Source organism: Myotis daubentonii, chromosome 11 (assembly GCF_963259705.1).
Source record: "Myotis daubentonii chromosome 11, mMyoDau2.1, whole genome shotgun sequence".
Taxonomy (NCBI): domain Eukaryota; kingdom Metazoa; phylum Chordata; class Mammalia; order Chiroptera; family Vespertilionidae; genus Myotis; species Myotis daubentonii.
Genome location: NC_081850.1, coordinates 39,847,276 through 39,858,282, shown reverse-complemented (window position 1 = coordinate 39,858,282; position 11,007 = coordinate 39,847,276).

Sequence of the window (11,007 nt, the reverse complement as noted above, 5' to 3'; positions counted from 1 at the left end):
CCTGGTACATTTGTTAACAATCGATGCACCTACATTGACAGACTGTTATCACACAACGTCTACAATGTACATTAGGGTCAGATCCTGGTAGTGTACATTCTATGGGCTTGGAAAAATGTATAATGACATGTACCCACCATGATAGTATCATGTAGAGTAGTTTCACTGGCCTAAAAAATCTCTGAGTTCTATTCAACCCCTGGCGACCACTGGTCTTTTACTGTCTCTGTGCTTTTACCTTTTTAAAAATGACATCCAGTTGGAATCATACAGTATGTAGCCTTCTCAGATTGGCTTTTTAAATTTAATAAGTAAAGTTTCCTCTATATCTTTCTTGGCTGAACTTCTTTTTTATCCATGTAAAGATTTTTTTTTTTATCCACATTGGGTTGAGGAGAATAAAAATACATGGTAGATTGTTAGAAGTTGGGACTCCAATGTTATTGTCATCCTATGAAAAGGTCCAGGCTAATAATACACCTTGGATTTTGATGGCCCACCAGTCAACCTGGTAAGCTTTTATATTCTTGCTAGCCTAAGTCTCTTTTGCCGTTAGGATGTTCATATCTATTTGATTGATGTTCTTTGGTGCTCCTATTGCCTGCCAATGAACATAAGAATTCAAAAATCGAGTATTATTAGGAAAAGAAGAGTCTTTATTAATGTCTACAAATAAAAGGATGTAGAGTGTGTTTTTATTTGGATAAAAAGAATTGCTTCCTTCTTTTTTTTGACTTAAATTATTTTTATTTTATTGTTACTGAAATAGATATAAACCTAAAATTAAGCATGAAGTCCTGTCACAGCTCTATAAACCAACCATAATACCAAAACACATCTTCTAATACAAACATAACCACAAAACCAATAAAATCCAAATTAGCAACATCAAACTAATGTGACTGACCATTTGTTGCTGAAATCAAGACCATGACATCAGGTTTAATGGGAGCAGAGTAATGTCTTTACATGTTTTATGTTTCCTGTGTCATCATATTTGATTTTGATCATGATGAGTAACATCACTTGAGCCACTGTCAGTCATTGTTTCTTTTTTTCTTTTTTTACAAATTTCTTTATTGGTTAAGGTATTACAAATGTGTCCTCATCCCCATTAACCCCCAACCCCCTACCCCCCCACTCCTGTTCTCATCCCCCTGTTGTCCATGTCCATTGGTTTGGCTTATATGCATGCATACAAGTCCTTTGGTTGATCTCTTCCCCTCACCCCAACCCTCCCCTACTTTCCCTCTGGGGATTGATAGTCTGATCGCTGTTACTTCCTTTTTTTTTTTTTTAATATACTTTATTGATTTTTTACAGAGAGGAAGGGAGAGTGATAGAGAGTTAGAAACATCGATGAGAGAGAAACATTGATCAGCTGCCTCCTGCACATCTCCTACTGGGGATGTGCCCATAACCCAGGTACATGCCCTTGACCAGAATCGAACCTGGGGCCCTTGAGTCCGCAGGCTGACGCTCCATCCACTGAGCCAAACCGGTTTCGGCAGTTCCTTCTTTTTTAAATTAAACTTACTGGGGTGGCATTGGTTAATAAAATTATATAGGTTTCAGGTGTACAATTTTATAATACATTATCTGTATATTGTATTGTGTGTTCATCATCCCAAATCAAGTCTCCTTCCATCACCATTTATTCCCCCTTTACCCTCAACTACCTCCTCCCACTCCCCTTTCCCTCTGGTAATCACCATACTGCTGTCTGTGTCTATGAGTTGTTTTATTTGTTTGTTTATTTATTTATTTATTTATTTATTTAGCTGACTCCCTTCACCTTTTTCATCCAGCCCTGCAAGCCCGCTCCCCTCTGACAGCTATTCTGTCTGTTTTCTATCTATGAGCCTGCTTCTATTTTGTTTGTTATTTTATTTTGTTCACTAGATTCCACATATGAGTGAAATCATATGGTACTTGTCTTTCTAATTTGTCTTCGAATTCCAGCTTCTTATTTCAGTAGAGGGCACTCCGACCTTACCGAGAGCCCAGTGTTTTTTCATTTGACCAGTTTTGGGAAGTAGCTAGCTTATCACATCCATCCTTCAGTTTAACAATCAGTAGTGAGCATACGTCAAAGTAGAAACCAGATGCACCCTGACCTGTGTGATGCGGAAGTCCTTCGTTGTTCTCCGCGCTAAAGCCCCTACTGTTCTCTGTGTAATCCATGCATTTACATGTAGACTTTCTGATGAGCCTGTGAGCTCATATATTTCATCCCCGGGGTGTAGCACAATGCCTGGCACAGACTACCCACTCAATAAATATCTATTTAACAAATGGGGGGAAAAAAGAGGCAGAGTCTGACCAGACTAACATACAAAGGCAAGACTGTGCATGTATTTGACGTTTCTCCAGAAGCCACCACTTTGCCCTGTGGATTCAATAGTGTTGCTGGTTGAGATCATGCCGTGCTCCATGTTGCTGTATGTCAAAAGGCAAAAATGGCATCTGCCTTCGATCCAGACTGGAAGAGTCCGCTGTGTCACTCCATTCGCATGACTTTATGTTTGATGCCCATAAAGGCCTGATATGGCAAATCATGTAGGTCAATAACTGCTCGTACTCTCAGCGAAATTTGGGCTGGCAAAAGCCCAACACAAATCCAGGTTGCTAATTTGCATATACCCTTCCCTGGTCCTAAAATACGCCCCCTCTTCATCTCTGAATCTCAAAATCCTATGAAACATTCAATCACCACCTCAACTGCTACTTCTTTCATCAGATTCTGTTCCAGGCCCCAAGAACCCCTCCGTCTGGCCTCCTACAAGTCCAACCTCTGAACAAGCCTCATGGCACTTACTAAGTTCTCTCCCTGTCTTATGATTTTTCATATGTATATTTGTCTTTTCTGCTAGAGTTTTTGCTCCTTTAGTAATGAACTTGATATTTATTGTGTGTCCACTGCATATGTTATTTCATTTAATCCTTACAACTTTTCAGTTGTAGATAGTATATCCTCATCTTGCTGGTGAAGAGACTGAAGCTAAGATAAATGAAACCTCTTGACTGTTCTCGCCCAGCTAGCAAATGATGGAGTCAGATTTTAAAGCCAGTTTGGCCTAATGCCAAAGTCCATGTTCTTTGTATTATGTCATATTCCAATAGGCTCCTCGGAGTGTTGATCCTTAGCAAATTAGGGGAGGTAGAGCCCCTTCACTTTGCCCTGTTTATAGGCCTTGAAACTCATTATGGTTTTCTTGTTTGATGACAACCTGCTCACAGAAGAGAATCTGTGGACCTGTCACTCATATTATCTATATTTTTAAATTTCAAAAATGGATATATAATTTACATGCAATAAAATATTTTTTATTTATTGTTTGCTTTATGTTTTTTTTTATTGAAAGCATCGAGGTGACATTGGTTAATAAAATTATATAGGTTTCAGGTACAATTCTATAACAGATCATATGTATATGGTATTGTGTGTTCACCACCCCAAGTCAAGTCTCCTTCCATCACCATTTATCCCCACACATCGCCCCCTGCCCCCCGCGCCCCCAGCCCCGCTTCCCCTCTGGTAATCACCATGCTGTTTTCTGTGTCTATTAATTTTTTGTTTTTTGCTTAATTCATTCACCTTTTACACCCAGCTCTCCAACCCCTCCCCTCTGACAGCTGTCAGTCTCTTCTCTGTATCTATGAGTCTGTTTTAATTTTGTTTGTTAGTTTATTTTGTTCATTAGATTCCACATATGAGTGGAATCATATGATACTTATTATCTTGCTCTGCCTGGCTTATTTCATTTAGCATAATGCTCTCTTGGTCCATTCATGCTAAACAGCAAAATCTTAAATGCACACTTGGCGAAGTTATTGTTTTTTTGTTTTGTTTTGTTTTTTAATATATTTTATAGAGAAGAATTAACACACTAGGCTTTATTACTGTCTTTTAAAAAAACCTACTGGTAAGGTTGGCCCTTTGCTGGCATCTAGAAACTTGAATTTCAGGAAGGTTTGTGTTGTTTTTCTGGTAAGAATGGCTCATTATGTGTTTATGAAGACACTGTGATTTATGCTAAACACATGCTTTCCTTCTGAGAGTCTGAAATTTCATACATGCTGGGCAGAAGCTCCCTATGTGACTGCTGCCAATAAAACTCCTGGCACTGGGTCTCTAATGGGTTTTTCTGGGAGACAACACTTCACACATGTCACAATTTGTTGCTGCAGGAATTGTCTTATGCGACTTCACTGGGACTTGTCTCTTGGAAGCTTGCTCCTGGTTACTCTAAACTTTGCCTTTTCTCTTTGCTGATTTTACTTTGCATAGTTTTTAATGTAATAAATTATAGTATGACCATATGCTGAGTTCTGTGTGTCCTTCTCATTGAATTTGGAAGTGGTCTTGTGGTCTCCTGGCTCACATATGGATATATCTGTGTAACTATCAAACAGATCAAGATATCGAACATTTCCATCATTCCAGAAAGTTCCCTCATGCTTCTTTCCAGTAAAAACCCTCACTTCTAAAAATAGGTAGTCATTATTCTGACTTTTATTGCCATAGATTGTTTTTGCCTGTTCTTGAATTTCAAATCAATGGAATTATAACAGTATGTACTCTTGTGTCTGACTTCTTTCAGTCAATATAATGTTTTTTGAGATTCATAAAAAGGTATCTGATACAATACCCACTATATCCCAAATACCAATATAATATCCATTATATTGTATATCAGTAGTTTATGTAAATACCACATTTTATTCTTTCTTTGGTTGATGGACATTCGTGTTGATTTTAGACTTGTGGCTATTATGAATTATAGCTGTGATGAATATTTGTTTATAAATCTTTGTCAGGACATATGTATTTATTGGTCTTGGGAAATATCTAGGAACCAAAATGTTGGCTAGTAGCACAGATGTATTTTTACCTGTATTAAAAGCTGACAGTTTCTAAAACAGCTGTACAATTTTATATTTCCACCAGCAGTGTATAAGAATTGCGGTAGTTCCACATCCTTGCAAGCACTTGGTGTTATCAGTCTTTTCAATTTTAGCCATTCTAATGGGTGTTTAATATCTTGTTGTGGTTTAAATATGAATTTCTGATTACTAGTGACACTGGGCATTTGTTCACAGTATTATTGGCCATTTGGATGTCTTCTTTTGTGATGTGATTCGGATTTTCATATTTTGAAATAATTGAAAAAAATTTATTATTTTGTCCTTAGTCCTTTCACCTCACTTCTGAGTTTTTCTAATTCTGATTTATGTTGTTCTTTCATATAATTTATCATTTAAAAATTTCCATTAGTTCATTTGCAAAATATTAGTTTTTATCTGTTCTTTGGCCATTTTTCTGGAGTGCTTTCATTATCTATAAAAATGTTGCCCTGTGCCTAATTTTCTATTTTGTTATAAAAATGTTGTATAGAATTCAACTATGATTCTTTTGTTACCCATTTTTACATGAGATTATTTTTTTAAACTTTAAAAAGAAAGGGATGGATCAGATTGCTGTACAGATTTGTCTTTCTTTTCGTTTTTGTTTCAGAAAATGGTTTCTGTGGCTTTAAAAAATTTTTCTAGCTCCATTGCTGTGGAATTTTGTCTTTCTGTTTTATTGTTTTTGTTCAAAAGTATGGTTTTAGAGATCTCCTGGTTTTGTTCTCCATCCCCACTTTCTTTGGACCTTCTCTTTTTCCCCTTCTCTTGTTCCATTTAGGCTCTATTCCCAGCAGTTTCTCCTCGGTGTGGAGCTTTGTCCTGGGAGAGCACTTGGGCAAATTAGTTTCCACAGTTTGTAAATCCCAGATTAATCCAGCCTTTTAAAACCTTGGTGCCATGCCATTGTAATCACTTGCAAATAACCCTTCAAATTCAGTTGCAGTCCTCAAATAGGCTGCCCATTTTTTTTTTGCCAGTCAATATATGTTGGCAGTTTTGGAGTTATCTTGTTCTCAGATCTGTTGGATGACCCCTTACTTTCCTTGGCTTCTTCCCGTATAGATGCTGATGCTACATGGGTCTTGGTGACTTGTCCCTACTTACTGCTATTCTGAGGTTCATGAGAATAACTTACTAATGTTATAGTTATTGTCTGTGGCCTTTTGGTTTGGCTCTGTCTGTCTTTATGGGGTGACTTAGAAAGATTTAAAAAACTACCGTACACAGTCTTGCTACTATGTTCCCATATTGTATTTTGAATTTAAGCCAATGTGTTCTTTTTCCTCAGGGTATTCATATTTTAGGTATTGTCTCAAATTGTGGAGCAGGACCCATCTCTAGGGACTCTGTCAATTGGTATCTGCTGGGCCTTTGTATCTCTCTTTTGAGAGAAGAAGTTTGGGAAGAATATATTACTCTATGTTTGGCTCTTTTCCTTTTTTTAAAAAAACAATCCCCTTGCTTTCTCTTTTTGTTTTCCTTTCGTTGATTTGAATTCCTGGGAGTATACCCCGCCGGTCTCTTACATAAGGGGTGGCTTCAGCAAAAGAAACTCAAACTCTTCCCACTTCCCAAGGCAACTATTGCCGAAGGTACGGACTTCAATCCAAACATGCAGTGCAGCTCATGGGACTCTCTGGATCTTTGCATGACATTTCTCCATGGGCTTCTTTCATTCTTTCCTACCTCATCAAGACTCCTCCTACACTGAATTTAAATAATGAGCTTCCTGGTTAGGGATTTCCCCTCCCCCTAGTCTATGGTTAATGACCAATTTTAGAGTGCTGCAAATTGGGGTAACCACATAAACCACAAAGTTCTCTAACTTTGTCTGCATAAAAATCACCTGGAATTTTGGATATCACACACTGGAGATTCAAATACAACATTTTGATGGGTCTAGGAATCTGTACAGCATATACATTCCAGATAATGCTAATGCAGTTGGTCTGTCTAGGGACCACAGTTTGAAAAACAACAGAATAAGCCGAAACTATTTGCAGAGACCAAACCTCAGCTAAATTTGGTGGCTGTACTATCTAAAATAGGCAGTAAGCTTTCAGAAAGAAATGCTCTGTATGGACATTCATTCATTCATTCATTCATTCATTGTTTCAGTTAATATCTTTTTTTATCTTGTAAAAAAAAAACCCAAGACTAATGTTTAGTCTTATTTTTTGAACTTTATTTTTATTGTTGGCACTATTACAGATGTGCCATCCTCCCCACCCCCTTTGCCCACCTCCACATAGCTTAAATGCTCAGTATGTGTCAGGGCCTGTGCTCATCCATTCCTAAATGAAAGAGATGGATCTAGACTTTATGGCTAATATGAGACCAACATGCAAAGGAATAAGTTCAAGGTAATGTTAAAAGGGCAAAAATGTTGACCCTTGGTATTCTCCAGAAAGGTATCTGTGGCTTCCCAAATTTGCCATGTAATTCCTCCCTCCAAATATATCTGTAATCAAGAGTGGAGAGCAGCAATTTCCGTGAGCTGTAGAGTCTGTTATATATTCTTCTTCAGTAAATGACCTCCACAGGAATCTGCTCCAAGTTTGCTCAGTGAAATGATAACTCCAAGTCATGAACCTTCTCTTTTTCAAGAGAATTGTTAAATCCACAGTTGCCAAAGATTATCTGAAATTAAATTATTGTAGAATAGTGCTTCTTAAAATTAAGCAAGCTTGTTAAGATCCGGATTCCCAGGCCCCACTCCCAGATACACGAATGCTCAGTTTGAATAATTTCCCAACTGATGCTGTTGCTGGTCTAAGGACTGCATTTTCAATAGCACAGTTTCGAATGCCTGCTGGTAGCACCGAGACACTAGCAATAAATATGCAAGGTTGAGAAGTGACAGGACGTGGAGATGAGGAGGCTCTTCCCAAAGCACTCGGTGTTGGAGATTCAACAGGAATTCCTAATGGGGGAGAGGGTGAATCATAGGTAAAGAGAAGATCCCCAGGCAGAGGGCACAGGATGTGCAAAGACACGGAGGCACAAAAGAGCACAAAGCATGCCGGGAACTGTCTACAGACGGATCTCTTCACAGTCTGAAAGCCCACAGTGCCTCTGGAGACAATGGAAAAAACTAAGCTCCTACTTGGGCAGCAGAGGAAATGAAAGCAATGGAAAAGCTGAACTCCTGCCTGAGCAGTACAGGAAATGAAGACAATGGTGTTTAAGCCTCAAGGAAGCAAATTGTGCCAAGAGATAGCAGGATGCGCTGGCGTAGGATGTCCCTTCGAGATATTTCTGAGAAAAGGGTGGGTGGTTTGCTTTCAGGGATTAGTTAGGTAGATTCCTGTCTTGTGTGGGGCAGGTAACAGGTAGAGATCCCATCCAAATCTCTGATTCTGTGATCTTGAAAATGCACTTAAACTTTGGGGGCACGAGGAGAAAAAATACATGTATTTCTAATTGATTAGACTTGAAACATGCAAAAAAGTAGAGGGAAAAAAATCTTCCGAGATCTTCTCACAGTGCCCCTGAATATATGCATTTGTGGCTGCAAATGCAACTTAAACTGTAAGTTCTCAACTGTATTCCTGGGCAGAGAGTCTTGCAATAACCCAGTTTCTCATTAGAATGAACTGCCAGAAAATGTTGTATAATTGGGCAGCAAAGAGCACTGCTCTTGGTTAATAGATGTAATAACTGGCCGTTCTCATTAGTAGCATTGGGAGTTTACAGAAAAGAAAACACCACATGAAAAAGAACATTGCTAATTGTGGCCCTAGCGACTTTCATGTTGCTGGGCCTTCCTTTCTTTTCCAAAGAGGACTGATAAGCCTTTTGCAGGAGGAAATAATAAGTAAGACCAAGCAAGCCAAACAGTTTTTTTCATATTTTCTTACAGAGAAAAGTAAAATCCACTTTTACCATAATTTTTTTCTGATGAAAGGTGAATTTTCTTTCTCTTTTCCCCCTCCACAACGGCTTTGTACTTCTGGAGCCTGAAGTACTTTGGCTCTAATAAAAATTTCACCTTACCTCTCAGCAGCAACCGACAGCAGACCCTAGGCAGATATGAATAGCCCAACACACTCTCTCTTTCTTCCATTTTAGCTGTCCAGATCCACAGGCAAAGTTTGCACTGCGGGGTCAGCTGTAGAACAAAAACCAGGGGCTCTTGATTGGCTACTGATGGGCTTGGTCACAGAAATCCTCTCTGAAAGGAAGTTACCCAAGTCTATTGGCTTCTATTATTTACTTTATGCTGCTAAGAATTGGGTTCAACTCTAATTTTTTGAGAGAGCCCTACAGTTTATTCATTCAATTATTTACTTATTTATGAACATATGTATATGCATATGTATATGTATAATGTGTATATGTATATATAACACCTGCTATGTGCCAAAGCACTGTGCCAGGTACAGGGATACAATGAACATTAAGACTTGACTTTAGAACTGTCTTTTAAATAGGGAAATTAGATAAGTAACTTCTTCCATTATTTTGATATATAAAGAGTATTTAAGTTTACTCGGGGAAGTTCCACAGTCAGGGCAAAATGCAACCTGACTCCTTGAAGAAGGAGGAGTTTGTCTCGCAGATAAAAGGTTGACTGGGGTCAGGGTAAGGCTCCCGGGAAGTGGAGGAAGGCTGTATGGAAAGCACCAATAGCAAATACCCAGTGATAGGAACTCTGCAGTCTTTGGTAAACTGCAGGGAATTTGGATCGGATTTGGATGGAGACAGGTGGTGCCAGGAGTTGAAGATAGAGATCCGGGAGGGGCCACCCAGTGACAGACTTAATACACAGACAAGGGAAAATCCCTGGGATCGCCGAAGGGCCTGAATCTGTGTGTGCGTTATCTCTGTACCACACACTTGATCTGTACAGTGGGATAATAGTCGTGCTTACTTATAGGATTGTGGTGACTATAGAGTGAGATAACACATGTCAAGGTCTTAGCGTGATCAGTTAGACTTAGTTGTCCATCAGTTGCAGTAATCACAGTGACAGCAGTGAGAGTGGCTGTTCTTGTTAGTTATGCCAATGACAATATTTCTGCAGAGTCTTTTCCTTCTGGAATGTGAATTGTGGCGAGTCTGTTATCATCCCACAGGGGCTGGAATGGTAAGATTATGCTTAAGAAAGCTAGAGAATTCTGAGTTTTCTCCATTAGCTGAGAGTCAACAAAACCTTGATCAGGACAGTGAAGATGAAGAGGCAAATTTAATAACAAAGATGTCTTGAAATCTTCACCCCAAACTAGACTCTGCTGACCCTGACTCTGCTCCAAGGGTGCTCTCTAGTGGCCCATAGGGAAAAAACATTTCCTATCCAGAGGAGCAGGGCTGAATAAATTGCACAATACATGTGGATCATGGAATTCTACGTAGTTATTTTAAAATGATGAATTAGAGCAATCCCAGTCAACTTGAAAGGATTTCCATGAGAAGGTGAAGCGGAAAAGCAGGGTGCAGAAAAGCATAAATAATGTTAACTTCCACTTTTCAGTTTCTTCATTTGAAAAACTTCACCATATCAGCACTAAGGGAGTCAGACCTTGCTTCTCTGAATACCTGATCTCCTTCCGGTGCTGTACTTCCTTTACTCTTTCCGGCTCTCAGGTGTTACATTGAATGAATGTCTTTTCTTGGTGGCACTCAGGTCACATGAAAAGCCCCAGCTGAAGGGGATTCTTAGAAATGAAGTGTTGGCTTTCACTCTCTCTTGTACTGAAAAGCATGATAGAAAGGGTTGGGGATTAGGAATTGAGTAAGCAAGTTTATTCCTTCCGCAGTTCACCTCTATAGCTGGGTCCACAAAGATCTATAATCAAACATCAAAATGACAATGGCAACAAAAATCTTTTCCCATAAAACACAATGAAACTATTGCATACCATCTCCTCAGAGGGGGAGAATCAAAGCCTCACTAGTTACTCTAAATATCCTGATGCGCACTTATCCTTTAGTTTAGGATTTGGCAAACAATAGCTTTCAAGTTAAATCCAGTCCACCACTAATATTCTTTTTGTAAATAAAGTTTTATTGGAACCCAGCCATGATCATTTTGTGTGTGTATGTGTGTGTGTATTGTCTATGGATGATTTTGTGCTCCGATGGCAGAGTTGAGTA